Source organism: Phoenix dactylifera, chromosome 4, assembly GCF_051530095.1.
Source record: "Phoenix dactylifera cultivar Ajwa chromosome 4, Ajwa_hap1_PhDact_Kaust_v1.1, whole genome shotgun sequence".
Taxonomy (NCBI): domain Eukaryota; kingdom Viridiplantae; phylum Streptophyta; class Magnoliopsida; order Arecales; family Arecaceae; genus Phoenix; species Phoenix dactylifera.
Genome location: NC_143193.1, coordinates 37889995 through 37910353, shown reverse-complemented (window position 1 = coordinate 37910353; position 20359 = coordinate 37889995). Strand labels below are relative to the sequence as shown.

Sequence of the window (20359 nt, the reverse complement as noted above, 5' to 3'; positions counted from 1 at the left end):
AAAGGGAGTTTCGAAGGGCATGTCTTGGGTGCAATCATACCAGCACTAATGCACCGGATCTTATCAGAACTCCGCAGTTAAGCGTGCTTGGGCGAGAGTAGTACTAGGATGGGTGACCCCCTGGGAAGTCCTCATGTTGCACCCTTTTTTTTTTTTGCCCGCTTTTTTATTTTTTGATAATATTTATTTTTAATTTTTTGGCTTTTGGCTTTTCCTCTTTGGATAATTTTTTCTCCCGATAATAAACTGAGTCCGGAGACTGGCGGTGCCATGCCGCATAGCGGAACAGCGCGTTGAATCCTACGCCAGAACGGTCCCGGCAGCGCGAATGTCTCGGGCCGTCGAGGTCTGCTGCTTTGTCATAAAAGGGAGTTTCGAAGGGCATGTCATGGGTGCGATCATACCAGCACTAATGCACCATATCCCATCAAAACTCCGCAGTTAAGCGTGCTTGGGCGAGAGTAGTACTAGGATGGGTGACCCCCTGGGAAGTCCTCGTGTTGCACCCCTTTTATTTTTTGCCCGGTTTTTTATTTTTTGATAACATTTATTTTTTATTTTTCGGCTTTTGGCTTTTCCTCTTCGGATAATTTTTTTCCCCCGAAAATAAACTGAGTCCGGAGACTGGCGGTGCCATGCCGCATAGCGGAACAGCGTGTTGAATCCTACGCCAGAACGGCCCCGGCAGCGCGAATGTCTCGGGCCGTCGAGGTCTGCTACTTTGTCATAAAAGGGAGTTTCGAAAGGCATGTCTTGGGTGCGATCATACCAGCACTAATGCACCGGATCCTATCAGAACTCCGCAGTTAAGCGTGCTTGGGCGAGAGTAGTACTAGGATGGGTGACCCCCAGGGAAGTCCTCATGTTGCACCCTTTTTATTTTTTGCCCGCTTTTTTATTTTTTGATAATATTTATTTTTAATTTTTCGGCTTTTGGCTTTTCCTCTTCGGATAATTTTTTTTTCCGAAAATAAACTGAGTCCGGAGACTGGCGGTGCCATGCCGCATAGCGGAACAGCGCGTTGAATCCTACGCCAGAACGGCCCCGGCAGCGCGAATGTCTCGGGCCGTCGCGGTCTGCTGCTTTGTCATTAAAGGGAGTTTCGAAGGGCATGTCATGGGTGCGATCATACCAGCACTAATGCACCGGATCCCATCATAACTCCGCAGTTAAGCGTGCTTGGGCGAGAGAAGTACTAGGATGGGTGACCCCCTGGGAAGTCCTCGTGTTGCACCCTTTTTATTTTTTGCCCGCTTTTTTATTTTTTGATAATATTTATTTTTAATTTTTTGGCTTTTGGCTTTTCCTCTTCGGATAATTTTTTCCCCCCGAAAATAAACTGAGTCCGGAGACTGGCGGTGCCATGCCGCATAGCGGAACAGCGCGTTGAATCATACGCCAGAACGGCCCCGGCAGCGCGAATGTCTCGGGCCGTCGAGGTCTGCTGCTTTGTCTTAAAAGGGAGTTTCGAAGGGCATGTCTTGGGTGCGATCATACCAGCACTAATGCACCGGATCCCATGAGAACTCCGCAGTTAAGCGTGCTTGGGCGAGAGTAGTACTAGGATGGGTGACCCCCTGGGAAGTCCTCGTGTTGCACCCTTTTTATTTTTTGCCCGCTTTTTTATTTTTTGATAATATTTATTTTTAATTTTTCGGCTTTTGGCTTTTCGTCTTCGGATAATTTTTTTTCCCCGACAATAAACTGAGTCCGGAGACTGGCGGTGCCATGCCGCATAGCGGGACCAGCGCGTTGAATCCTACGCCAGAACGGCCCCGGCAGCGTGAATGTCTCGGGCCGTCGAGGTCTGCTGCTTTGTCATAAAAGAGAGTTTCGAAGGGCATGTCATGGGTGCGATCATACCAGCACTAATGCACCGGATCCCATCAGAACTCCGCAGTTAAGCGTGCTTGGGCGAGAGTAGTACTAGGATGGGTGACCCCCTGGGAAGTCCTCGTGTTGCACCCTTTTTATTTTTTGCCCGCTTTTTTATTTTTTGATAATATTTATTTTTAATTTTTCGGCTTTTGGCTTTTCCTCTTCGGATAATTTTTTTTTCCCGAAAATAAACTGAGTCCGGAGACGGGCGGTGCCATGCCGCATAGCGGAACAGCGCGTTGAATCCTACGCCAGAACGGCCCCGGCAGCGCGAATGTCTCGGGCCGTCGCGGTCTGCTGCTTTGTCATAAAAGGGAGTTTCAAAGGGCATGTCATGGGTGCGATCATACCAGCACTAATGCACCGGATCCCATCATAACTCCGCAGTTAGGCGTGCTTGGGCGAGAGAAGTACTAGGATGGGTGACCCCCTGGGAAGTCCTCGTGTTGCACCCTTTTTATTTTTTGCCCGCTTTTTTATTTTTTGATAATATTTATTTTTAATTTTTTGGCTTTTGGCTTTTCCTCTTCGGATAATTTTTTCCCCCCGAAAATAAACTGAGTCCGGAGACTGGCGGTGCCATGCCGCATAGCGGAACAGCGCGTTGAATCCTACGCCAGAACGGCCCCGGCAGCGCGAATGTCTCGGGCCGTCGAGGTCTGCTGCTTTGTCATAAAAGGGAGTTTCGAAGGGCATGTCATGGGTGCGATCATACCAGCACTAATGCACCGGATCCCATCAGAACTCCGCAGTTAAGCGTGCTTGGGCGAGAGTAGTACTAGGATGGGTGACCCCCTGGGAAGTCCTCGTGTTGCACCCCTTTTATTTTTTGCCCGCTTTTTTATTTTTTGATAACATTTATTTTTTATTTTTCGGCTTTTGGCTTTTCCTCTTCGGATAATTTTTTTCCCCCGAAAATAAACCGAGTCCGGAGACTGGCGGTGCCATGCCGCATAGCGGAACAGCGTGTTGAATCCTACGCCAGAACGGCCCCGGCAGCGCGAATGTCTCGGGCCGTCGAGGTCTGCTACTTTGTCATAAAAGGGAGTTTCGAAGGGCATGTCTTGGGTGCGATCATACTAGCACTGATGCAATCGGGGTGGGCTGCAGATTTTTTCTTCTTGAGGATGGCTGAATCTTTCTTCTTTTTTTTTTTTCAAAGCAATGGCAATGGAGGCTAGGGTTCTTTGTGGTGGAAGGAAGGAGGAAGAAGATGGGTTGCTGGTTGGTGAGATTGGGTTCAAGGAGGGTCAGCCAATGGACCAAAATTAGGCACCAATTTTTGTGGGGGCTGAAATTGGCTAGACCAATTTTTTAGGCTGAATTGGGTTGTGTGAAGTCCTAATGGCAATAGGACTTAGAGGAGGACGTGGGAAAGGAGTCTTGGGCGTGAGGGAGGTGCTGAAATGCTGATGTGGCACTCAAGGAGGGTGCACACAAGAGGTGGAGGCGTGAGAACAAAAGAAGGGATAAGGATAAACTTGAGTTTGTTAGGGAAATCTCATCCAAAACCAACCCAATTTCAAATGGCGTGAAGGGGAGGCGTCCCACCTTCCCTCAGCCCCTTTGGCATCGCACCAGCAAGAGGAGTAGCCTCTCTTCACGCAAACAAATCATAATTTCGAAATCCAAAAAGAAAACTAACTTCATTCATCATACCCTTCTTTATATAGAAAGAAAGGTTGGCACAGAATTTTAAATTGGACTCCTAATTACATGAGGACTCAATTCAAAATTTAAATTTTCTAATTGACCAATCAAAGGCCTTGACACCTAAGCCTAGACACCTAGGAATCCATTCCTTATGGCGTGTGGATTGAAACCCATCAAAAGAAATTCAGCCGCATGCCACGAGTTGGAATCTAGGTGGAACTCCTTCTCGGGTACCAACATCAGCATGAAGTTCGGGAGACTCCTCAAATTTCATCTGATCTCCAAATTTCATGTTCTTATAGTCATTGGAAAGCTACGGATGTCTACTTTCCAACAAAATTTGAATCAACTTAATCAGACTTCTGTAGCTTCCAAAATCTTCAAAATACCACATGGTGTTCAATCTGTCACGGATTTCAACTGGATTTGAACTCTGAATTTCTTCCACATGTGAGAGATCTTCATGGTTGAACTTCTCCACGTGATGAGTGATGATCTTCACGGCATTAGGAATCCTTCTTAATGGCACTCAATTATAAGGACTCGATCTTAAACATATGGACTCAATCCTCTCACATAAGGACTCAATTTCACTCATACGACTAAACTAAATTCTCCACACATGACCCAATATGACTTGACTCAATCCTTGCATAACATGGACTCTTTTGATGCCACTTGGCATTCAATTGCAAACATAAAGCAGCAAATTGCAAACCCAAAATAAGAACTCAAATAAATCCAAAATAAAAGGACTCAATGTGACCAAAATAAAATAGACTCAATCCAATTAAATGCTAGAAATTACGAACCCAATGTGTTTTCGGGCACTCCCAAGCAAGAATCCAAACTCGACGTACATCCATTATGATTTGGGCTCGTGCTCCTGCGTCAATTCCCCCCTTCTGGAAAAAAGACTCGACTCCGTCGAGTTTCACAACTGATAGAGCTTGTGGAAGTTTGGGTTTAGCTGTTGGACTTCCTCCGTCTTTAATCATGAGCGATCTGAATTTAGTCGGTCCTCCAATGAAAAACTTCTGAAATTCTCCTCGGTGGGTGGACACTATCTGAACAACTAGGATGTCCTCAATGATGTCCGTCGAGGCTGATCGTCGAAGAAGTGAAGATGGTACAGATGGGATGTCTTCATCTTCAACATAGTGAGCATCATAGGGCTGCAACTCTTCAACATAGAAGATGGGGCTAACCTGCAAATCATCTGGTAACTCGAGCACAAAGGCCTTGGGTCCCATCCACTTCAGCACCTTGAAGAATTCAACTTGGCAAGGTTGAAGCTTCTGAAAATTTCTGCATTCAACACTCAACCACATCAACACAAAGTTTGCTTCCTTGCGCAGGGTCGGCAAATAGAATTTATCCTCCACCATGGTGACTGTTTTGACGTAGCCAAAGTGACCACCAAGGTCTCCGCCATGGACCTTTCGAACAATATGATCACCAAGTGAGGTCTCCGGGACACATAAAAGAAAGCAATCATGGGTCAAAAATTCTGAATGCTGCCACTGATCCACTACTGAAACTTCTGCATATATGGGCTGAAAATATACTTCAGAGGGGTACAAAAATTTTAGATTGGCAAACCCCATTACCTCAACATTCAAAAGAGTTAGAACATATGAATTTTGACTGAGGGAATCAGCAATAAAATCTTCTGCATGCGGCCCATGCTTCAGGACTTGGCGGTGAAGCTCCTCATGTTCTCTAGGATTCAGCCGGTATGCAGGAAGATTCGGTAAACTTGAACCGGGCACCAAATCTATGGAATGTTGGATGTCCCTCATCGGTGGAAGCTCCTTGGGAAGGTCCTCAGGGGTTACATCAGAGAAATCATCCAATATAGACTTGAAATCAGGAGGAACAACTTCTAAAATTTCAGCCCCAACTTCCCTAGCCATTAGTGCATACATGACCCCAATCTCTCGGCTACAAGCTTCAAACTTTCTCATGGTTAAAATCCGTTGGATTATCAGATTCTCAGAGGTAAAATCAGTGATACTAAGGGGCTTTAACACAACTCTTTTGTTGGCACAATATAGAGAATAACAATTGGATCGACCATCATACTCGATACTACGATCATACAACCAAGGTCTTCCTAGAAGAAGATGGCACGCTTTCATGGGCAGAACATCGCACCATACTTCATCTTGGAGGTCCTTACCAAGTGAAAAACTGATCAAGCATCTTTGTTTAACAGGGATGGAGGAGTCTTCGATCCAACTTATCCGATACAGCTTTGGATGCGGTACCGGTTTCAGATTTAGCCTTTTCAGCACTTCTTCGGAAATGATATTCATGCAGCTTCCATTGTCAATGATGAGGTTTAGAGACTTGTTGGCATGCTCGACGCGAGTGTGGAAGATATTGGTGCACCTCCAATCTTCCTCCACGTTCTCCTCCAGCTTGCAACCCGTAAGAACCCGCCGCACGACGCACACAGGTAGATCTGAAGCTTCTAGCTCCACCGCAGGGGCTTCTTCATCATGTTCTTCGTTTCCTTCATTTCCCTCTTCATCAGCGGGCTGAGAGGGAGGAGTGACTTCAGAGGGTCCTATGATCTCATCCTCCTCGCATACCAATGCAAATCGTTGGTCTCGGGTAGGACAAACAACGGCGAAATGGCCTCGCCCGCCGCACTTGTAGCATTCAACAGGATTCTTCCCTTGCGGTGTGGATTGTGGCATAGGACCTTTACCCTTTTCATTAGCCCTTGGAGCACCCCTTTCCTGATATGTGCTTCTATTTACAGAGGTTTCAGATCTGAAAGCAGGGGCGTTACCTCGAGGAAATGGAACTCCTCGGTTGGTGCTGCGCTCGGGAAATCGTCGTACAACTGGTGCTTGCGCAGGGCGTCTTTGTCGTAGCTGCGATTCAACTCGAATGGCGAGTTGGTATGCCTCCTCTAGGCTGAAGATGCGCGTTGTCATTAGCTCCCTCTTGATGTCATCCCTCAGCCCGGATCGGTACCGAGTTAGGGACTGTCGATCCGTCTCCGTGAGGTTGCTGCGGATCATCAACTCATGGAACGTGCCGTATACTCCTCTACGGAAGAGCTTCCTTGACGAAGTTTCAGAAGTTCTTCAAAGAGTGTCTCCTCATAATCAAGGGGAAGATACTTTTCCTTCAAACGAAGTTTCATCTCCTCCCAATCATTGATAGGGGGCTGTCGGAGTCGATGAAGCTTCTCTTCAACGCTATGCCACCATATGCGTGCTTGGCCCTTGAGCTTCATCTTCACGAATCGCACCTTGGTTTCATTGGGCATGCTGAACCATTCGAAGTAGTCTTCGAGAGACATCAACCAATCCTGGAAGTAGGTTGGGTCCATGCTTCCGCTGTAATCAGCAACTTCTACACGAACCCGCTTCATGACATCGTCGAGATCATGGCGCTCCCGCTGATTTTGATGAACATAAGGGTTCCGGAAATTATTCCCCATACGAGGAATGTTTGGAGGGGGCATCCGCTGATCCCTAGGTGGCCTTTGGGGTGATAGACCCCTGGGGGAGAATGCTTCAACATCGGGATCTCCTCCAAATGGCACTTCTGAATTTTCAGGTTGCGCAGGGACAGCATGTTCATCTTCAAGATTGTTTGGCTCGGGGAAGAGACGATCCCAAACAACTTCCACCTTCTGATTCAAGGCCGCCACTTGCCGGATGAGCTCGGCCATCATCTCAGCACGTTGTCATTCATTGTTGTAGGGGCGACCACTTCTGGTACTCATGGCGACAAGGATTCGCTCTGATACCAATTGATGCAATCGGGGTGGGCTGCAGATTTTTTCTTCTTGAGGATGGCTGAATCTTTCTTCTTTTTTTTTTTCAAAGCAATGGCAATGGAGGCTAGGGTTCTTTGTGGTGGAAGGAAGGAGGAAGAAGATGGGTTGCTGGTTGGTGAGATTGGGTTCAAGGAGGGTCAGCCAATGGACCAAAATTAGGCACCAATTTTTGTGGGGGCTGAAATTGGCTAGACCAATTTTTTAGGCTGAATTGGGTTGTGTGAAGTCCTAATGGCAATAGGACTTAGAGGAGGACGTGGGAAAGGAGTCTTGGGCGTGAGGGAGGTGCTGAAATGCTGATGTGGCACTCAAGGAGGGTGCACACAAGAGGTGGAGGCGTGAGAACAAAAGAAGGGATAAGGATAAACTTGAGTTTGTTAGGGAAATCTCATCCAAAACCAACCCAATTTCAAATGGCGTGAAGGGGAGGCGTCCCACCTTCCCTCAGCCCCTTTGGCATCGCACCAGCAAGAGGAGTAGCCTCTCTTCACGCAAACAAATCATAATTTCGAAATCCAAAAAGAAAACTAACTTCATTCATCATACCCTTCTTTATATAGAAAGAAAGGTTGGCACAGAATTTTAAATTGGACTCCTAATTACATGAGGACTCAATTCAAAATTTAAATTTTCTAATTGACCAATCAAAGGCCTTGACACCTAAGCCTAGACACCTAGGAATCCATTCCTTATGGCGTGTGGATTGAAACCCATCAAAAGAAATTCAGCCGCATGCCACGAGTTGGAATCTAGGTGGAACTCCTTCTCGGGTACCAACATCAGCATGAAGTTCGGGAGACTCCTCAAATTTCATCTGATCTCCAAATTTCATGTTCTTATAGTCATTGGAAAGCTACGGATGTCTACTTTCCAACAAAATTTGAATCAACTTAATCAGACTTCTGTAGCTTCCAAAATCTTCAAAATACCACATGGTGTTCAATCTGTCACGGATTTCAACTGGATTTGAACTCTGAATTTCTTCCACATGTGAGAGATCTTCATGGTTGAACTTCTCCACGTGATGAGTGATGATCTTCACGGCATTAGGAATCCTTCTTAATGGCACTCAATTATAAGGACTCAATCTTAAACATATGGACTCAATCCTCTCACATAAGGACTCAATTTCACTCATACGACTAAACTAAATTCTCCACACATGACCCAATATGACTTGACTCAATCCTTGCATAACATGGACTCTTTTGATGCCACTTGGCATTCAATTGCAAACATAAAGCAGCAAATTGCAAACCCAAAATAAGAACTCAAATAAATCCAAAATAAAAGGACTCAATGTGACCAAAATAAAATAGACTCAATCCAATTAAATGCTAGAAATTACGAACCCAATGTGTTTTCGGGCACTCCCAAGCAAGAATCCAAACTCGACGTACATCCATTATGATTTGGGCTCGTGCTCCTGCGTCAAGCACTAATGCAGCGGATCCTATCAGAACTCCGCAGTTAAGCGTGCTTGGGCGAGAGTAGTACTAGGATGGGTGACCCCCTGGGAAGTCCTCATGTTGCACCCTTTTTATTTTTTGCCCGCTTTTTTATTTTTTGGTAATATTTATTTTTATTTTTTTGGCTTTTGGCTTTTCCTCTTCGGATAATTTTTTCCCCCAGAAAATAAACTGAGTCCGGAGACTGGCGGTGCCATGCCGCATAGCGGAACAGCGCGTTGAATCATACGCCAGAACGGCCCCGGCAGCGCGAATGTCTCGGGCCGTCGAGGTCTGCTGCTTTGTCTTAAAAGGGAGTTTCGAAGGGCATGTCTTGGGTGCGATCATACCAGCACTAATGCACCGGATCCCATCATAACTCCGCAGTTAAGCGTGCTTGGGCGAGAGAAGTACTAGGATGGGTGACCCCCTGGGAAGTCCTCGTGTTGCACCCTTTTTATTTTTTGCCCGCTTTTTTATTTTTTGGTAATATTTATTTTTAATTTTTTGGCTTTTGGCTTTTCCTCTTCGGATAATTTTTTCCCCCAGAAAATAAACTGAGTCCGGAGACTGGCGGTGCCATGCCGCATAGCGGAACAGCGCGTTGAATCATACGCCAGAACGGCCCCGGCAGCGCGAATGTCTCGGGCCGTCGAGGTCTGCTGCTTTGTCTTAAAAGGGAGTTTCGAAGGGCATGTCTTGGGTGCGATCATACCAGCACTAATGCACCGGATCCCATCAGAACTCCGCAGTTAAGCGTGCTTGGGTGAGAGTAGTACTAGGATGGGTGACCCCCTGGGAAGTCCTCGTGTTGCACCCTTTTTATTTTTTGCCCGCTTTTTTATTTTTTGATAATATTTATTTTTAATTTTTCGGCTTTTGGCTTTTCCTCTTCGGATAATTTTTTTCCTCCGACAATAAACTGAGTCCGGAGACTGGCGGTGCCATGCCGCATAGCGGGACCAGCGCGTTGAATCCTACGCCAGAACGGCCCCGGCAGCGTGAATGTCTCGGGCCGTCGAGGTCTGCTGCTTTGTCATAAAAGGGAGTTTCGAAGGGCATGTCATGGGTGCGATCATACCAGCACTAATGCACCGGATCCCATCAGAACACCGTAGTTAAGCGTGCTTGGGCGAGAGTAGTACTAGGATGGGTGACCCCCTGGGAAGTCCTCGTGTTGCACCCTTTTTATTTTTTGCCCGCTTTTTTATTTTTTGATAATATTTATTTTTAATTTTTCGGCTTTTGGCTTTTCCTCTTCGGATAATTTTTTTTTCCGAAAATAAACTGAGTCCGGAGACTGGCGGTGCCATGCCGCATAGCGGAACAGCGCGTTGAATCCTACGCCAGAACGGCCCCGGCAGCGCGAATGTCTCGGGCCGTCGCGGTCTGCTGCTTTGTCATAAAAGAGAGTTTCGAAGGGCATGTCATGGGTGTGATCATACCAGCACTAATGCACCGGATCCCATCATAACTCCGCAGTTAAGCGTGCTTGGGCGAGAGAAGTACTAGGATGGGTGACCCCCTGGGAAGTCCTCGTGTTGCACCCTTTTTATTTTTTGCCCGCTTTTTTATTTTTTGATAATATTTATTTTTAATTTTTTGGCTTTTGGCTTTTCCTCTTCGGATAATTTTTTTCCCCCGACAATAAACTGGGTCCGGAGACTGGCGGTGCTATGCCGCATAGCGGGACCAGCGCGTTGAATCCTACGCCAGAACGGCCCCGGCAGCGCGAATGTCTCGGGCCGTCGAGGTCTGCTGCTTTGTCATAAAAGGGAGTTTCGATGGGCATGTCATGGGTGCGATCATACCAGCACTAATGCACCGGATCCCATCAGAACTCCGCAGTTAAGCGTGCTTGGGCGAGAGTAGTACTAGGATGGGTGACCCCCTGGGAAGTCCTCGTGTTGCACCCCTTTTATGTTTTGCCCGCATTTTTCTTTTTTGATAACATTTATTTTTAATTTTTTGGCTTTTGGCTTTTCCTCTTCGGATAATTTTTTTCCCTCGAAAATAAACTGAGTCCGGAGACTCGCGGTGCCATGCCGCATAGCGGAACAGCGCATTGAATCCTACGCCAGAACGGCCCCGGCAGCGCGAATGTCTCGGGCCGTCGAGGTCTGCTGCTTTGTCATAAAAGGGTGTTTCGATGGGCATGTCATGGGTGCGATCATACCAGCCCTAATGCACCGGATCCCATCAGAACTCCGCAGTTAAGCGTGCTTGGGCGAGAGTAGTACTAGGATGGGTGACCCCCTGGGAAGTCCTCGTCTTGCACCCCTTTTTATTTTTTGCCCACTTTTTTATTTTTTGATAATATTTATTTTTAATTTTTCGGCTTTTGGCTTTTCCTCTTCGGATAATTTTTTTCCCCCGAAAATAAACTGAGTCCGGAGACTCGCGGTGCCATGCCGCATAGCGGAACAGCGCATTGAATCCTACGCCAGAACGGCCCCGGCAGCGCGAATGTCTCGGGCCGTCGAGGTCTGCTGCTTTGTCATAAAAGGGTGTTTCGATGGGCATGTCATGGGTGCGATCATACCAGCACTAATGCACCGGATCCCATCAGAACTCCGCAGTTAAGCGTGCTTGGGCGAGAGTAGTACTAGGATGGGTGACCCCCTGGGAAGTCCTCGTGTTGCACCCTTTTTATTTTTTTCTCCACTTTTTTATTTTTTGATAATATTTATTTTTAATTTTTCGGCTTTTGGCTTTTCCTCTTCGGATAATTTTTTTCCCCCGAAAATAAACTGAGTCCGGAGACTGGCGGTGCTATGCCGCATAGCGGGACCAGCGCGTTGAATCCTACGCCAGAACGGCCCCGGCGGCGCGAATGTCTCGGGCCGTCGAGGTCTGCTGCTTTGTCATAAAAGGGAGTTTCGATGGGAATGTCATGGGTGCGATCATACCAGCACTAATGCACCGGATCCCATCAGAACTCCGTAGTTAAGCGTGCTTGGGCGAGAGTAGTACTAGGATGGGTGACCCCCTGGGAAGTCCTCGTGTTGCACCCCTTTTATTTTTTGCCCGCTTTTTTATTTTTTGATAATATTTATTTTTAATTTGTCGGCTTTTGGCTTTTCCTCTTCGGATAATTTTTTTCCCCCGAAAATAAACTGAGTCCGGAGACTCGCGGTGCCATGCCGCATAGCGGAACAGCGCGTTGAATCCTACGCCAGAACGGCCCCGGCAGCGCGAATGCCTCGGGCCGTCGAGGTCTGCTGCTTCGTCATAAATGGGAGTTTCGAAGGGCATGTCATGGGTGCGATCATACCAGCACTAATGCACCGGATCCGATCAGAACTCCGCAGTTAAGCGTGCTTGGGCGAGAGTAGTACTAGGATGGGTGACCCCCTGGGAAGTCCTCGTGTTGCACCCTTTTTATTTTTTGCCCGCTTTTTTATTTTTTGATAATATTTATTTTTAATTTTTCGGCTTTTGGCTTTTCCTCTTCGGATAATTTTTTTTCCCGAAAATAAACTGAGTCCGGAGACTGGCGGTGCCATGCCGCATAGCGGAACAGCGCGTTGAATCCTACGCCAGAACGGCCCCGGCAGCGCGAATGTCTCGGGCCGTCGCGGTCTGCTGCTTTGTCATTAAAGGGAGTTTCGAAGGGCATGTCATGGGTACGATCATACCAGCACTAATGCACCGGATCCCATCATAACTCCGCAGTTAAGCGTGCTTGGGCGAGAGAAGTACTAGGATGGGTGACCCCCTGGGAAGTCCTCGTGTTGCACCCTTTTTATTTTTTGCCCGCTTTTTTATTTTTTAATAATATTTATTTTTAATTTTTTGGCTTTTGGCTTTTCCTCTTCGGATAATTTTTTCCCCCCGAAAATAAACTGAGTCCGGAGACTGGCGGTGCCATGCCGCATAGCGGAACAGCGCATTGAATCCTACGCCAGAACGGCCCCGGCAGCGCGAATGTCCCGGGCCGTCGAGGTCTGCTGCTTTGTCATAAAAGGGTGTTTCGATGGGCATGTCATGGGTGCGATCATACCAGCCCTAATGCACCGGATCCCATCAGAACTCCGCAGTTAAGCGTGCTTGGGCGAGAGTAGTACTAGGATGGGTGACCCCCTGGGAAGTCCTCGTCCTGCACCCCTTTTTATTTTTTGCCCACTTTTTTATTTTTTGATAATATTTATTTTTAATTTTTCGGCTTTTGGCTTTTCCTCTTCGGATAATTTTTTTCCCCCGAAAATAAACTGAGTCCGGAGACTGGCGGTGCTATGCCGCATAGCGGGACCAGCGCGTTGAATCCTACGCCAGAACGGCCCCGGCGGCGCGAATGTCTCGGGCCGTCGAGGTCTGCTGCTTTGTCATAAAAGGGAGTTTCATGGGCATGTCATGGGTGCGATCATACCAGCACTAATGCACCGGATCCCATCAGAACTCCGCAGTTAAGCGTGCTTGGGCGAGAGTAGTACTAGGATGGGTGACCCCCTGGGAAGTCCTCGTGTTGCACCCCTTTTATTTTTTGCCCGCTTTTTTATTTTTTGATAATATTTATTTTTAATTTGTCGGCTTTTGGCTTTTCCTCTTCGGATAATTTTTTTCCCCCGAAAATAAACTGAGTCCGGAGACTCGCGGTGCCATGCCGCATAGCGGAACAGCGCGTTGAATCCTACGCCAGAACGGCCCCGGCAGCGCGAATGCCTCGGGCCGTCGAGGTCTGCTGCTTCGTCATAAAAGGGAGTTTCGAAGGGCATGTCATGGGTGCGATCATACCAGCACTAATGCACCGGATCCGATCAGAACTCCGCAGTTAAGCGTGCTTGGGCGAGAGTAGTACTAGGATGGGTGACCCCCTGGGAAGTCCTCGTGTTGCACCCTTTTTATTTTTTGCCCGCTTTTTTATTTTTTGATAATATTTATTTTTAATTTGTCGGCTTTTGGCTTTTCCTCTTCGGATAATTTTTTTCCCCCGAAAATAAACTGAGTCCGGAGACTCGCGGTGCCATGCCGCATAGCGGAACAGCGCGTTGAATCCTACGCCAGAACGGCCCCGGCAGCGCGAATGCCTCGGGCCGTCGAGGTCTGCTGCTTCGTCATAAAAGGGAGTTTCGAAGGGCATGTCATGGGTGCGATCATACCAGCACTAATGCACCGGATCCGATCAGAACTCCGCAGTTAAGCGTGCTTGGGCGAGAGTAGTACTAGGATGGGTGACCCCCTGGGAAGTCCTCGTGTTGCACCCTTTTTATTTTTTGCCCGCTTTTTTATTTTTTGATAATATTTATTTTTAATTTTTCGGCTTTTGGCTTTTCCTCTTCGGATAATTTTTTTTCCCGAAAATAAACTGAGTCCGGAGACTGGCGGTGCCATGCCGCATAGCGGAACAGCGCGTTGAATCCTACGCCAGAACGGCCCCGGCAGCGCGAATGTCTCGGGCCGTCGCGGTCTGCTGCTTTGTCATTAATGGGAGTTTCGAAGGGCATGTCATGGGTGCGATCATACCAGCACTAATGCACCGGATCCCATCATAACTCCGCAGTTAAGCGTGCTTGGGCGAGAGAAGTACTAGGATGGGTGACCCCCTGGGAAGTCCTCGTGTTGCACCCTTTTTATTTTTTGCCCGCTTTTTTATTTTTTAATAATATTTATTTTTAATTTTTTGGCTTTTGGCTTTTCCTCTTCGGATAATTTTTTCCCCCCGAAAATAAACTGAGTCCGGAGACTGGCGGTGCCATGCCGCATAGCGGAACAGCGCGTTGAATCATACGCCAGAACGGCCCCGGCAGCGCGAATGTCTCGGGCCGTCGAGGTCTGCTGCTTTGTCTTAAAAGGGAGTTTCGAAGGGCATGTCTTGGGTGCGATCATACCAGCACTAATGCACCGGATCCCATGAGAACTCCGCAGTTAAGCGTGCTTGGGCGAGAGTAGTACTAGGATGGGTGACCCCCTGGGAAGTCCTCGTGTTGCACCCTTTTTATTTTTTGCCCGCTTTTTTATTTTTTGATTATATTTATTTTTAATTTTTCGGCTTTTGGCTTTTCGTCTTCGGATAATTTTTTTTCCCCGACAATAAACTGAGTCCGGAGACTGGCGGTGCCATGCCGCATAGCGGGACCAGCGCGTTGAATCCTACGCCAGAACGGCCCCGGCAGCGTGAATGTCTCGGGCCGTCGAGGTCTGCTGCTTTGTCATAAAAGGGAGTTTCGAAGGGCATGTCATGGGCGCGATCATACCAGCACTAATGCACCGGATCCCATCAGAACTCCGCAGTTAAGCGTGCTTGGGCGAGAGTAGTACTAGGATGGGTGACCCCCTGGGAAGTCCTCGTGTTGCACCCTTTTTATTTTTTGCCCGCTTTTTTATTTTTTGATAATATTTATTTTTAATTTTTCGGCTTTTGGCTTTTCCTCTTCGGATAATTTTTTTTTCCCGAAAATAAACTGAGTCCGGAGACGGGCGGTGCCATGCCGCATAGCGGAACAGCGCGTTGAATCCTACGCCAGAACGGCCCCGGCAGCGCGAATGCCTCGGGCCGTCGAGGTCTGCTGCTTCGTCATAAAAGGGAGTTTCGAAGGGCATGTCATGGGTGCGATCATACCAGCACTAATGCACCGGATCCGATCAGAACTCCGCAGTTAAGCGTGCTTGGGCGAGAGTAGTACTAGGATGGGTGACCCCCTGGGAAGTCCTCGTGTTGCACCCTTTTTATTTTTTGCCCGCTTTTTTATTTTTTGATAATATTTATTTTTAATTTTTCGGCTTTTGGCTTTTCCTCTTCGGATAATTTTTTTTCCCGAAAATAAACTGAGTCCGGAGACTGGCGGTGCCATGCCGCATAGCGGAACAGCGCGTTGAATCCTACGCCAGAACGGCCCCGGCAGCGCGAATGTCTCGGGCCGTCGCGGTCTGCTGCTTTGTCATTAAAGGGAGTTTCGAAGGGCATGTCATGGGTGCGATCATACCAGCACTAATGCACCGGATCCCATCATAACTCCGCAGTTAAGCGTGCTTGGGCGAGGGAAGTACTAGGATGGGTGACCCCCTGGGAAGTCCTCGTGTTGCACCCTTTTTATTTTTTGCCCGCTTTTTTATTTTTTAATAATATTTATTTTTAATTTTTTGGCTTTTGGCTTTTCCTCTTCGGATAATTTTTTCCCCCCGAAAATAAACTGAGTCCGGAGACTGGCGGTGCCATGCCGCATAGCGGAACAGCGCGTTGAATCATACGCCAGAACGGCCCCGGCAGCGCGAATGTCTCGGGCCGTCGAGGTCTGCTGCTTTGTCTTAAAAGGGAGTTTCGAAGGGCATGTCTTGGGTGCGATCATACCAGCACTAATGCACCGGATCCCATGAGAACTCCGCAGTTAAGCGTGCTTGGGCGAGAGTAGTACTAGGATGGGTGACCCCCTGGGAAGTCCTCGTGTTGCACCCTTTTTATTTTTTGCCCGCTTTTTTATTTTTTGATAATATTTATTTTTAATTTTTCGGCTTTTGGCTTTTCGTCTTCGGATAATTTTTTTTCCCCGACAATAAACTGAGTCCGGAGACTGGCGGTGCCATGCCGCATAGCGGGACCAGCGCGTTGAATCCTACGCCAGAACGGCCCCGGCAGCGTGAATGTCTCGGGCCGTCGAGGTCTGCTGCTTTGTCATAAAAGGGAGTTTCGAAGGGCATGTCATGGGTGCGATCATACCAGCACTAATGCACCGGATCCCATCAGAACTCCGTAGTTAAGCGTGCTTGGGCGAGAGTAGTACTAGGATGGGTGACCCCCTGGGAAGTCCTCGTGTTGCACCCTTTTTATTTTTTGCCGCTTTTTTATTTTTTGATAATATTTATTTTTAATTTTTCGGCTTTTGGCTTTTTCTCTTCGGATAATTTTTTTTTCCGAAAATAAACAGAGTCCGGAGACTGGCGGTGCCATGCCGCATAGCGGAACAGCGCGTTGAATCCTACGCCAGAACGGCCCCGGCAGCGCGAATGTCTCGGGCCGTCGCGGTCTGCTGCTTTGTCATAAAAGGGAGTTTCGAAGGGCATGTCATGGGTGTGATCATACCAGCACTAATGCACCGGATCCCATCATAACTCCGCAGTTAAGCGTGCTTGGGCGAGAGAAGTACTAGGATGGGTGACCCCCTGGGAAGTCCTCGTGTTGCACCCTTTTTATTTTTTGCCCGCTTTTTTATTTTTTGATAATATTTATTTTTAATTTTTTGGCTTTTGGCTTTTCCTCTTCGGATAATTTTTTTCCCCCGACAATAAACTGGGTCCGGAGACTGGCGGTGCCATGCCGCATAGCGGGACCAGCGCGTTGAATACTACGCCAGAACGGCCCCGGCAGCGCGAATGTCTCGGGCCGTCGAGGTCTGCTGCTTTGTCATAAAAGGGAGTTTCGAAGGGCATATCATGGGTGCGATCATACCAGCACTAATGCACCGGATCCCATCAGAACTCCGCAGTTAAGCGTGCTTGGGCGAGAGTAGTACTAGGATGGGTGACCCCCTGGGAAGTCCTCGTGTTGCACCCCTTTTATTTTTTGCCCGCATTTTTCTTTTTTGATAACATTTATTTTTAATTTTTTGGCTTTTGGCTTTTCCTCTTCGGATAATTTTTTCCCCCCGAAAATAAACTGAGTCCGGAGACTGGCGGTGCCATGCCGCATAGCGGAACAGCGTGTTGAATCCTACGCCAGAACGGCCCCGGCAGCGCGAATGTCTCGGGCCGTCGAGGTCTGCTACTTTGTCATAAAAGGGAGTTTCGAAGGGCATGTCTTGGGTGCGATCATACTAGCACTAATGCAGCGGATCCTATCAGAACTCCGCAGTTAAGCGTGCTTGGGCGAGAGTAGTACTAGGATGGGTGACCCCCTGGGAAGTCCTCATGTTGCACCCTTTTTATTTTTTGCCCGCTTTTTTATTTTTTGGTAATATTTATTTTTATTTTTTTGGCTTTTGGCTTTTCCTCTTCGGATAATTTTTTCCCCCAGAAAATAAACTGAGTCCGGAGACTGGCGGTGCCATGCCGCATAGCGGAACAGCGCGTTGAATCATACGCCAGAACGGCCCCGGCAGCGCGAATGTCTCGGGCCGTCGAGGTCTGCTGCTTTGTCTTAAAAGGGAGTTTCGAAGGGCATGTCTTGGGTGCGATCATACCAGCACTAATGCACCGGATCCCATGAGAACTCCGCAGTTAAGCGTGCTTGGGCGAGAGTAGTACTAGGATGGGTGACCCCCTGGGAAGTCCTCGTGTTGCACCCTTTTTATTTTTTGCCCGCTTTTTTATTTTTTGATAATATTTATTTTTAATTTTTCGGCTTTTGGCTTTTCGTCTTCGGATAATTTTTTTTCCCCGACAATAAACTGAGTCCGGAGACTGGCGGTGCCATGCCGCATAGCGGGACCAGCGCGTTGAATCCTACGCCAGAACGGCCCCGGCAGCGTGAATGTCTCGGGCCGTCGAGGTCTGCTGCTTTGTCATAAAAGGGAGTTTCGAAGGGCATGTCATGGGTGCGATCATACCAGCACTAATGCACCGGATCCCATCAGAACTCCGTAGTTAAGCGTGCTTGGGCGAGAGTAGTACTAGGATGGGTGACCCCCTGGGAAGTCCTCGTGTTGCACCCTTTTTATTTTTTGCCGCTTTTTTATTTTTTGATAATATTTATTTTTAATTTTTCGGCTTTTGGCTTTTTCTCTTCGGATAATTTTTTTTTCCGAAAATAAACAGAGTCCGGAGACTGGCGGTGCCATGCCGCATAGCGGAACAGCGCGTTGAATCCTACGCCAGAACGGCCCCGGCAGCGCGAATGTCTCGGGCCGTCGCGGTCTGCTGCTTTGTCATAAAAGGGAGTTTCGAAGGGCATGTCATGGGTGTGATCATACCAGCACTAATGCACCGGATCCCATCATAACTCCGCAGTTAAGCGTGCTTGGGCGAGAGAAGTACTAGGATGGGTGACCCCCTGGGAAGTCCTCGTGTTGCACCCTTTTTATTTTTTGCCCGCTTTTTTATTTTTTGATAATATTTATTTTTAATTTTTTGGCTTTTGGCTTTTCCTCTTCGGATAATTTTTTTCCCCCGACAATAAACTGGGTCCGGAGACTGGCGGTGCCATGCCGCATAGCGGGACCAGCGCGTTGAATACTACGCCAGAACGGCCCCGGCAGCGCGAATGTCTCGGGCCGTCGAGGTCTGCTGCTTTGTCATAAAAGGGAGTTTCGAAGGGCATATCATGGGTGCGATCATACCAGCACTAATGCACCGGATCCCATCAGAACTCCGCAGTTAAGCGTGCTTGGGCGAGAGTAGTACTAGGATGGGTGACCCCCTGGGAAGTCCTCGTGTTGCACCCCTTTTATTTTTTGCCCGCATTTTTCTTTTTTGATAACATTTATTTTTAATTTTTTGGCTTTTGGCTTTTCCTCTTCGGATAATTTTTTCCCCCCGAAAATAAACTGAGTCCGGAGACTGGCGGTGCCATGCCGCATAGCGGAACAGCGTGTTGAATCCTACGCCAGAACGGCCCCGGCAGCGCGAATGTCTCGGGCCGTCGAGGTCTGCTACTTTGTCATAAAAGGGAGTTTCGAAGGGCATGTCTTGGGTGCGATCATACTAGCACTAATGCAGCGGATCCTATCAGAACTCCGCAGTTAAGCGTGCTTGGGCGAGAGTAGTACTAGGATGGGTGACCCCCTGGGAAGTCCTCATGTTGCACCCTTTTTATTTTTTGCCCGCTTTTTTATTTTTTGGTAATATTTATTTTTATTTTTTTGGCTTTTGGCTTTTCCTCTTCGGATAATTTTTTCCCCCAGAAAATAAACTGAGTCCGGAGACTGGCGGTGCCATGCCGCATAGCGGAACAGCGCGTTGAATCATACGCCAGAACGGCCCCGGCAGCGCGAATGTCTCGGGCCGTCGAGGTCTGCTGCTTTGTCTTAAAAGGGAGTTTCGAAGGGCATGTCTTGGGTGCGATCATACCAGCACTAATGCACCGGATCCCATCATAACTCCGCAGTTAAGCGTGCTTGGGCGAGAGAAGTACTAGGATGGGTGACCCCCTGGGAAGTCCTCGTGTTGCACCCTTTTTATTTTTTGCCCGCTTTTTTATTTTTTAGTAATATTTATTTTTAATTTTTTGGCTTTTGGCTTTTCCTCTTCGGATAATTTTTTCCCCCAGAAAATAAACTGAGTCCGGAGACTGGCGGTGCCATGCCGCATAGCGGAACAGCGCGTTGAATCATACGCCAGAACGGCCCCGGCAGCGCGAATGTCTCGGGCCGTCGAGGTCTGCTGCTTTGTCTTAAAAGGGAGTTTCGAAGGGCATGTCTTGGGTGCGATCATACCAGCACTAATGCACCGGATCCCATCAGAACTCCGCAGTTAAGCGTGCTTGGGTGAGAGTAGTACTAGGATGGGTGACCCCCTGGGAAGTCCTCGTGTTGCACCCTTTTTATTTTTTGCCCGCTTTTTTATTTTTTGATAATATTTATTTTTAATTTTTCGGCTTTTGGCTTTTCCTCTTCGGATAATTTTTTTCCCCCGACAATAAACTGAGTCCGGAGACTGGCGGTGCCATGCCGCATAGCGGGACCAGCGCGTTGAATCCTACGCCAGAAC

General features: G+C 47.9%; 34 non-coding genes and 5 pseudogenes across 34 annotated transcripts; all 39 read left to right on the top strand.

Annotated features, from left to right (window-relative positions):
* The first annotated feature begins 26 nt into the window (after positions 1 to 26).
* Positions 27 to 145, top strand: LOC149764401 (5S ribosomal RNA). Its single transcript, XR_016408295.1, has one exon. It is a non-coding gene; the product is annotated as a 5S ribosomal RNA (ribosomal RNA).
* Positions 146 to 390: 245 nt separating this feature from the next.
* On the top strand, positions 391 to 509 carry LOC149764400 (5S ribosomal RNA; annotated as a pseudogene).
* A 246-nt stretch (positions 510 to 755) lies between these two features.
* LOC149764399 (5S ribosomal RNA) lies at positions 756 to 874 on the top strand. The gene has a single exon (XR_016408164.1). It is a non-coding gene; the product is annotated as a 5S ribosomal RNA (ribosomal RNA).
* Positions 875 to 1119: 245 nt separating this feature from the next.
* LOC149764398 (5S ribosomal RNA) lies at positions 1120 to 1238 on the top strand. The gene has a single exon (XR_016406666.1). It is a non-coding gene; the product is annotated as a 5S ribosomal RNA (ribosomal RNA).
* A 246-nt stretch (positions 1239 to 1484) lies between these two features.
* LOC149764397 (5S ribosomal RNA) lies at positions 1485 to 1603 on the top strand. Its single transcript, XR_016401405.1, has one exon. It is a non-coding gene; the product is annotated as a 5S ribosomal RNA (ribosomal RNA).
* A 247-nt stretch (positions 1604 to 1850) lies between these two features.
* LOC149764396 (5S ribosomal RNA) lies at positions 1851 to 1969 on the top strand. Its single transcript, XR_016412340.1, has one exon. It is a non-coding gene; the product is annotated as a 5S ribosomal RNA (ribosomal RNA).
* A 246-nt stretch (positions 1970 to 2215) lies between these two features.
* On the top strand, positions 2216 to 2334 carry LOC149764395 (5S ribosomal RNA; annotated as a pseudogene).
* Positions 2335 to 2580: 246 nt separating this feature from the next.
* On the top strand, positions 2581 to 2699 carry LOC149764394 (5S ribosomal RNA). The gene has a single exon (XR_016411197.1). It is a non-coding gene; the product is annotated as a 5S ribosomal RNA (ribosomal RNA).
* A 6419-nt stretch (positions 2700 to 9118) lies between these two features.
* On the top strand, positions 9119 to 9237 carry LOC149764393 (5S ribosomal RNA). The gene has a single exon (XR_016406665.1). It is a non-coding gene; the product is annotated as a 5S ribosomal RNA (ribosomal RNA).
* A 246-nt stretch (positions 9238 to 9483) lies between these two features.
* Positions 9484 to 9602, top strand: LOC149764392 (5S ribosomal RNA). Its single transcript, XR_016402358.1, has one exon. It is a non-coding gene; the product is annotated as a 5S ribosomal RNA (ribosomal RNA).
* Positions 9603 to 9849: 247 nt separating this feature from the next.
* Positions 9850 to 9968, top strand: LOC149764391 (5S ribosomal RNA). The gene has a single exon (XR_016404612.1). It is a non-coding gene; the product is annotated as a 5S ribosomal RNA (ribosomal RNA).
* Positions 9969 to 10213: 245 nt separating this feature from the next.
* Positions 10214 to 10332, top strand: LOC149764390 (5S ribosomal RNA). Its single transcript, XR_016407653.1, has one exon. It is a non-coding gene; the product is annotated as a 5S ribosomal RNA (ribosomal RNA).
* Positions 10333 to 10579: 247 nt separating this feature from the next.
* On the top strand, positions 10580 to 10698 carry LOC149764389 (5S ribosomal RNA). The gene has a single exon (XR_016411196.1). It is a non-coding gene; the product is annotated as a 5S ribosomal RNA (ribosomal RNA).
* A 246-nt stretch (positions 10699 to 10944) lies between these two features.
* LOC149764388 (5S ribosomal RNA) lies at positions 10945 to 11063 on the top strand. The gene has a single exon (XR_016405599.1). It is a non-coding gene; the product is annotated as a 5S ribosomal RNA (ribosomal RNA).
* Positions 11064 to 11310: 247 nt separating this feature from the next.
* Positions 11311 to 11429, top strand: LOC149764387 (5S ribosomal RNA). Its single transcript, XR_016412338.1, has one exon. It is a non-coding gene; the product is annotated as a 5S ribosomal RNA (ribosomal RNA).
* A 248-nt stretch (positions 11430 to 11677) lies between these two features.
* On the top strand, positions 11678 to 11796 carry LOC149764386 (5S ribosomal RNA). Its single transcript, XR_016412518.1, has one exon. It is a non-coding gene; the product is annotated as a 5S ribosomal RNA (ribosomal RNA).
* A 246-nt stretch (positions 11797 to 12042) lies between these two features.
* On the top strand, positions 12043 to 12161 carry LOC149764385 (5S ribosomal RNA). The gene has a single exon (XR_016404284.1). It is a non-coding gene; the product is annotated as a 5S ribosomal RNA (ribosomal RNA).
* A 245-nt stretch (positions 12162 to 12406) lies between these two features.
* On the top strand, positions 12407 to 12525 carry LOC149764384 (5S ribosomal RNA; annotated as a pseudogene).
* A 246-nt stretch (positions 12526 to 12771) lies between these two features.
* LOC149764383 (5S ribosomal RNA) lies at positions 12772 to 12890 on the top strand. The gene has a single exon (XR_016407909.1). It is a non-coding gene; the product is annotated as a 5S ribosomal RNA (ribosomal RNA).
* Positions 12891 to 13137: 247 nt separating this feature from the next.
* LOC149764382 (5S ribosomal RNA) lies at positions 13138 to 13256 on the top strand. The gene has a single exon (XR_016411195.1). It is a non-coding gene; the product is annotated as a 5S ribosomal RNA (ribosomal RNA).
* Positions 13257 to 13502: 246 nt separating this feature from the next.
* Positions 13503 to 13621, top strand: LOC149764381 (5S ribosomal RNA). The gene has a single exon (XR_016404283.1). It is a non-coding gene; the product is annotated as a 5S ribosomal RNA (ribosomal RNA).
* Positions 13622 to 13867: 246 nt separating this feature from the next.
* LOC149764380 (5S ribosomal RNA) lies at positions 13868 to 13986 on the top strand. Its single transcript, XR_016404281.1, has one exon. It is a non-coding gene; the product is annotated as a 5S ribosomal RNA (ribosomal RNA).
* Positions 13987 to 14231: 245 nt separating this feature from the next.
* LOC149764379 (5S ribosomal RNA) lies at positions 14232 to 14350 on the top strand. The gene has a single exon (XR_016406663.1). It is a non-coding gene; the product is annotated as a 5S ribosomal RNA (ribosomal RNA).
* A 246-nt stretch (positions 14351 to 14596) lies between these two features.
* On the top strand, positions 14597 to 14715 carry LOC149764378 (5S ribosomal RNA). Its single transcript, XR_016401404.1, has one exon. It is a non-coding gene; the product is annotated as a 5S ribosomal RNA (ribosomal RNA).
* Positions 14716 to 14962: 247 nt separating this feature from the next.
* On the top strand, positions 14963 to 15081 carry LOC149764377 (5S ribosomal RNA). Its single transcript, XR_016403041.1, has one exon. It is a non-coding gene; the product is annotated as a 5S ribosomal RNA (ribosomal RNA).
* Positions 15082 to 15327: 246 nt separating this feature from the next.
* LOC149764376 (5S ribosomal RNA) lies at positions 15328 to 15446 on the top strand. The gene has a single exon (XR_016404280.1). It is a non-coding gene; the product is annotated as a 5S ribosomal RNA (ribosomal RNA).
* Positions 15447 to 15691: 245 nt separating this feature from the next.
* Positions 15692 to 15810, top strand: LOC149764375 (5S ribosomal RNA). The gene has a single exon (XR_016405282.1). It is a non-coding gene; the product is annotated as a 5S ribosomal RNA (ribosomal RNA).
* Positions 15811 to 16056: 246 nt separating this feature from the next.
* On the top strand, positions 16057 to 16175 carry LOC149764374 (5S ribosomal RNA). The gene has a single exon (XR_016401403.1). It is a non-coding gene; the product is annotated as a 5S ribosomal RNA (ribosomal RNA).
* Positions 16176 to 16422: 247 nt separating this feature from the next.
* LOC149764373 (5S ribosomal RNA) lies at positions 16423 to 16541 on the top strand. Its single transcript, XR_016412659.1, has one exon. It is a non-coding gene; the product is annotated as a 5S ribosomal RNA (ribosomal RNA).
* A 244-nt stretch (positions 16542 to 16785) lies between these two features.
* Positions 16786 to 16904, top strand: LOC149764372 (5S ribosomal RNA). Its single transcript, XR_016407652.1, has one exon. It is a non-coding gene; the product is annotated as a 5S ribosomal RNA (ribosomal RNA).
* Positions 16905 to 17151: 247 nt separating this feature from the next.
* Positions 17152 to 17270, top strand: LOC149764371 (5S ribosomal RNA). Its single transcript, XR_016411194.1, has one exon. It is a non-coding gene; the product is annotated as a 5S ribosomal RNA (ribosomal RNA).
* A 246-nt stretch (positions 17271 to 17516) lies between these two features.
* LOC149764370 (5S ribosomal RNA) lies at positions 17517 to 17635 on the top strand (annotated as a pseudogene).
* Positions 17636 to 17881: 246 nt separating this feature from the next.
* Positions 17882 to 18000, top strand: LOC149764369 (5S ribosomal RNA). Its single transcript, XR_016401402.1, has one exon. It is a non-coding gene; the product is annotated as a 5S ribosomal RNA (ribosomal RNA).
* A 247-nt stretch (positions 18001 to 18247) lies between these two features.
* On the top strand, positions 18248 to 18366 carry LOC149764368 (5S ribosomal RNA). Its single transcript, XR_016412658.1, has one exon. It is a non-coding gene; the product is annotated as a 5S ribosomal RNA (ribosomal RNA).
* Positions 18367 to 18610: 244 nt separating this feature from the next.
* Positions 18611 to 18729, top strand: LOC149764367 (5S ribosomal RNA). Its single transcript, XR_016407651.1, has one exon. It is a non-coding gene; the product is annotated as a 5S ribosomal RNA (ribosomal RNA).
* Positions 18730 to 18976: 247 nt separating this feature from the next.
* On the top strand, positions 18977 to 19095 carry LOC149764366 (5S ribosomal RNA). Its single transcript, XR_016411192.1, has one exon. It is a non-coding gene; the product is annotated as a 5S ribosomal RNA (ribosomal RNA).
* A 246-nt stretch (positions 19096 to 19341) lies between these two features.
* On the top strand, positions 19342 to 19460 carry LOC149764365 (5S ribosomal RNA; annotated as a pseudogene).
* A 246-nt stretch (positions 19461 to 19706) lies between these two features.
* LOC149764364 (5S ribosomal RNA) lies at positions 19707 to 19825 on the top strand. The gene has a single exon (XR_016406662.1). It is a non-coding gene; the product is annotated as a 5S ribosomal RNA (ribosomal RNA).
* Positions 19826 to 20071: 246 nt separating this feature from the next.
* Positions 20072 to 20190, top strand: LOC149764363 (5S ribosomal RNA). Its single transcript, XR_016402357.1, has one exon. It is a non-coding gene; the product is annotated as a 5S ribosomal RNA (ribosomal RNA).
* The last annotated feature ends 169 nt before the right edge of the window (positions 20191 to 20359 follow it).